This window comes from Carcharodon carcharias, chromosome 13 (assembly GCF_017639515.1).
Source record: "Carcharodon carcharias isolate sCarCar2 chromosome 13, sCarCar2.pri, whole genome shotgun sequence".
Classification (NCBI taxonomy): domain Eukaryota; kingdom Metazoa; phylum Chordata; class Chondrichthyes; order Lamniformes; family Lamnidae; genus Carcharodon; species Carcharodon carcharias.
The window spans coordinates 49,500,585-49,505,584 of NC_054479.1; the positions used below are offsets into that span (position 1 = coordinate 49,500,585).

The window sequence follows — 5,000 nt, forward strand, 5'->3', positions numbered from 1 at the left end:
GGTGCAAGAATCAACAAAGAATTCTGCATGTCGGACATGTCATAGCTGCCCACAGAAATGAGTTTGTGAAATATAGCAACAGCTTCACGAAAGGGAACGCAGCCATCTAGAAAGCCAAAAGCTCAAGAACAACCCTGACACATGAAAACAATAGATTGATCCAGACTTTATTACTGGAGCTAGAGGAATGTTCCGCATAATTAAGCAGTATTGAAGCAAAGTGTTCAGCCAATGATTCTTTCCATGCAACTGGGAATATAGTCCCAATTAATCGGTCGAATTTTACATTATAATTAATCATGTCGTCTACTTGACATCGAGCACTTTGATAATTCAAATAAATAAATCTTTTAAAAGTACTAAAAACAATCCGAGCTCAAGCAAAATTTTGGATTTGTACCTGACTATCATTTAACAGGAAGTACCTATTCAATCGCACAGATATATTTAATGCCACACGCACACAACTCACAAAGTCAATTCACATTTCCTGGATCAGTTCACACACACAGTGTACCCCTGAAGCTGTCACAGAGAAACTCTCACTCCAATTCATATTCAGTTAAACTGCTCTGAAGAAGCAGACTCGAATCGACTTCTCTCACCGAAGATTCTCACTGACCACTTGAGATTTTCCAGCACTTTGGTTTCTATTTCACTTAAACTCCTATTCCTTTATTATTTTCCTTGGATTAAAATGCCATTCCCATTCTCCAAATCTTATTCCACAACTTCCAATACATTATGAACAGCCATTTTCCCTTTTCCAGCAACCATTGCGCTCTTTCCTGAACTGGGGTCAGTCCACTTGAATGTGCTCTTCCCAGCAGAACTCTCTACTGGTGATTTTCTCCACAGCCGTGTCGTCCAGGAGCTTTTCTCACGCGCCGAATTCCCGAGACGTCGAATTGTCCGCGTGTCGTTTATCAGCGTTTTTTGCACTGCTTATCGATTTTTTAGCATCTGTGACATTCTGCTGTTATGCCAATCAATAAGTGTCAATTATTTAATGTTTTAATATCTCAAGTGCCCATTTAAAAGTGAGAAATCTGGACCTTCGACAAATCTGTGGAATGAACAGGTTGAATTGAGTGAGGTAAGCGAGGAACTGAATAAAGATATTGGATTGTATAATGATGGTTTTTAAAAAGCGGGCAAATTGTGGATGTTCTGCAAAAGGTGAATTGCTTTGCAAGTCTAAAATATGGAACGCTTCACGAATTTGCGTGTCATCCTTGCGCAGGGGCCATGCTAATCTTCTCTGTATCGTTCCAATTTTAATATATGTGCTGCCGAAGCGAGCACAATCTGGCGCCTAGGATCAGCGCCTTATTAATGCTCAATATTCAACATGCTTTTTGGTTGCACTGACTTTATTACCTTGATTAAGTTTTCTTCAACTGTACATTAACGTTCTGCTACAGAATAATGCATCAAACAAATTGTGCTACAAGCACACTGGGACTCTTAAATTTTGGGCCTTCCAAACATACACACTGACATTAAGTCACATGTAAATGCAAAGCATTCTGGTCGCCCGTTTCCGCAGGTCACAGCTCCCTCTTCGAACTTGCTGGTGAAGTCAATGCTTTCAGCATCACGATGTAGCCAGACAGGCCAGCAAGGGATCCTTTCAAACATTTCCAGAGCAGTTAGCACACGACTGCTCTTGGCTGAAAACACCTTGTCGTTTACCAACTACGTAGTGTCCAATGTCAGTCATCAAAGCTACAGCCCCACTCAAGAGGCGTGCACATGGGTGCAAGAATCAACAAAGAATTCTGCATGTCGGACATGTCATAGCTGCCCACAGAACTGAGTTTGTGAAATATAGCAACAGCTTCACGAAAGGGAACGCAGCCATCTAGAAAGCCAAAAGCTCAAGAACAACCCTGACACATGAAAACAATAGATTGATCCAGACTTTATTACTGGAGCTAGAGGAATGTTCCGCATAATTAAGCAGTATTGAAGCAAAGTGTTCAGCCAATGATTCTTTCCATGCAACTGGGAATATAGTCCCAATTAATCGGTCGAATTTTACATTATAATTAATCATGTCGTCTACTTGACATCGAGCACTTTGATAATTCAAATAAATAAATCTTTTAAAAGTACTAAAAACAATCCGAGCTCAAGCAAAATTTTGGATTTGTACCTGACTATCATTTAACAGGAAGTACCTATTCAATCGCACAGATATATTTAATGCCACACGCACACAACTCACAAAGTCAATTCACATTTCCTGGATCAGTTCACACACACAGTGTACCCCTGAAGCTGTCACAGAGAAACTCTCACTCCACTTCATATTCAGTTAAACTGCTCTGAAGAAGCAGACTCGAATCGACTTCTCTCACCGAAGATTCTCACTGACCACTTGAGATTTTCCAGCACTTTGGTTTCTATTTCACTTAAACTCCTATTCCTTTATTATTTTCCTTGGATTAAAATGCCATTCCCATTCTCCAAATCTTATTCCACAACTTCCAATACATTATGAACAGCCATTTTCCCTTTTCCAGCAACCATTGCGCTCTTTCCTGAACTGGGGTCAGTCCACTTGAATGTGCTCTTCCCAGCAGAACTCTCGACTGGTGATTTTCTCCACAGCCGTGTCGTCCAGGAGCTTTTCTCACGCGGCGAATTCCCGAGACGTCGAATTGTCCTTGTGTAGTTTATCAGCGTTTTTTGCACTGCTTATCGATTTTTTAGCATCTGTGACATTCTGCTGTTATGCCAATCAATAAGTGTCAATTATTTAATGTTTTAATATCTCAAGTGCCCATTTAAAAGTGAGAAATCTGGACCTTCGACAAATCTGTGGAATGAACAGGTTGAATTGAGTGAGGTAAACGAGGAACTGAATAAAGATATTGGATTGTATAATGATGGTTTTTAAAAAGCGGGCAAATTGTGGATGTTCTGCAAAAGGTGAATTGCTTTGCAAGTCTAAAATATGGAACGCTTCACGAATTTGCGTGTCATCCTTGCGCAGGGGCCATGCTAATCTTCTCTGTATCGTTCCAATTTTAATATATGTGCTGCCGAAGCGAGCACAATCTGGCGCCTAGGATCAGCGCCTCATTAATGCTCAATATTCAACATGCTTTTTGGTTGCACTGACTTTATTACCTTGATTAAGTTTTCTTCAACTGTACATTAACGTTCTGCTACAGAATAATGCATCAAACAAATTGTGCTACAAGCACACTGGGACTCTTAAATTTTGGGGCCTTCCAAACATACACACTGACATTAAGTCACATGTAAATGCAAAGCATTCTGGTCGCCCGTTTCCGCAGGTCACAGCTCCCTCTTCGAACTTGCTGGTGAAGTCAATGCTTTCAGCATCACGATGTAGCCAGACAGGCCAGCAAGGGATCCTTTCAAACATTTCCAGAGCAGTTAGCACACGACTGCTCTTGGCTGAAAACACCTTGTCGTTTACCAACTATGTAGTGTCCAATGTCAGTCTTCAAAGCTACAGCCCCACTCAAGTGGCGTGCACATGGGTGCAAGAATCAACAAAGAATTCTGCATGTCGGACATGTCATAGCTGCCAACAGAAATGAGTTTGTGAAATATAGCAACAGCTTCACGAAAGGGAACGCAGCCATCTAGAAAGCCAAAAGCTCAAGAACAACCCTGACACATGAAAACAAGAGATTGATCCAGACTTTGTTACTTTAGCTGGAGGAATGTTCCGCATAATTAACCACTATTGAAGCAAAGTGCTCAGCCAATGATTTTTTCCGTGCAATTGCGACAATAGTCCCAATTAATCGGTGGAATTTTACATTATAGTTAATCATGTCGTCTAGATGAATTTAAGCACTTTGATAATTCAAATAAATAAATCTTTTAAAAGTATCTAAACAACAATCCGAGCTAAACTTACATTTTGGCTTTGTACCTGACCATCATTTAACAGAAAGCACCTTTTCAATCGCGCAGCTATATTTAATCCCACACACACACAACTCACAAAGTCAATTCACATTTCCTGGATCAGTTCACAGGCACAGTGTACCCCTGAAGCTGTCACAGAGAAACTCTCATCTCCACTTCCAATTCAGTTAAACTGCTCTGAAGAGCAGACTCGAATCGACTTCTCTCACCACAGTTTCTCACAGACCAGCGGAGATGTTCCAGCACTTTAGGTTTCTATTTCAGTTAAACTCCTATTCTTTTATTATTTTCCTTGCATTAAAACGGCATTCCCATTCTCCAAATCTTATCCCACATCTTCCAATACATTATGAACAGACATTTTCCCTTTTCCAGCAACCATTATGCTCTTTCCTGAACTGGAGTCAGTCCATTTGAATGTGCTCTTCCCAGCAGAACTCTCTACTGGTGATTTTCTCCACAGCCTTGTCGTCCAGGAGCTTTTCTCACGCGCCGAATTCCCGAGACGTCGAATTGTCCGCGTGTCGTTTATCAGCGTTTTTTGCACTGCTTATCGATTTTTTAGCATCTGTGACATTCTGCTGTTATGCCAATCAATAAGTGTCAATTATTTAATGTTTTAATATCTCAAGTGCCCATTTAAAAGTGAGAAATCTGGACATTCGACAAATCTGTGGAATGAACAGGTTGAATTGAGTGAGGTAAGCGAGGAACTGAATAAAGATATTGGATTGTATAATGATGGTTTTTAAAAAGCGGGCAAATTGTGGATGTTCTGCAAAAGGTGAATTGCTTTGCAAGTCTAAAATATGGAACGCTTCACGAATTTGCGTGTCATCCTTGCGCAGGGGCCATGCTAATCTTCTCTGTATCGTTCCAATTTTAATATATGTGCTGCCGAAGCGAGCACAATCTGGCGCCCAGGATCAGCGCCTTATTAATGCTCAATATTCAACATGCTTTTTGGTTGCACTGACTTTATTACCTTGATTAAGTTTTCTTCAACTGTACATTAACGTTCTGCTACAGAATAATGCATCAAACAAATTGTGCTACAAGCACACTGGGACTCTTAAATTTTGGGC

General features: G+C 40.6%; 3 non-coding genes across 3 annotated transcripts; all 3 read right to left on the reverse strand.

Annotated features, from left to right (window-relative positions):
- Positions 1-1,198: 1,198 nt before the first annotated feature.
- LOC121286536 lies at positions 1,199-1,305 on the reverse strand. Its single transcript, XR_005944963.1, has one exon. It is a non-coding gene; the product is annotated as a U6 spliceosomal RNA (small nuclear RNA).
- Positions 1,306-2,956: 1,651 nt separating this feature from the next.
- LOC121286537 lies at positions 2,957-3,063 on the reverse strand. The gene has a single exon (XR_005944964.1). It is a non-coding gene; the product is annotated as a U6 spliceosomal RNA (small nuclear RNA).
- Positions 3,064-4,718: 1,655 nt separating this feature from the next.
- On the reverse strand, positions 4,719-4,825 carry LOC121286538. The gene has a single exon (XR_005944965.1). It is a non-coding gene; the product is annotated as a U6 spliceosomal RNA (small nuclear RNA).
- Positions 4,826-5,000: the final 175 nt, after the last annotated feature.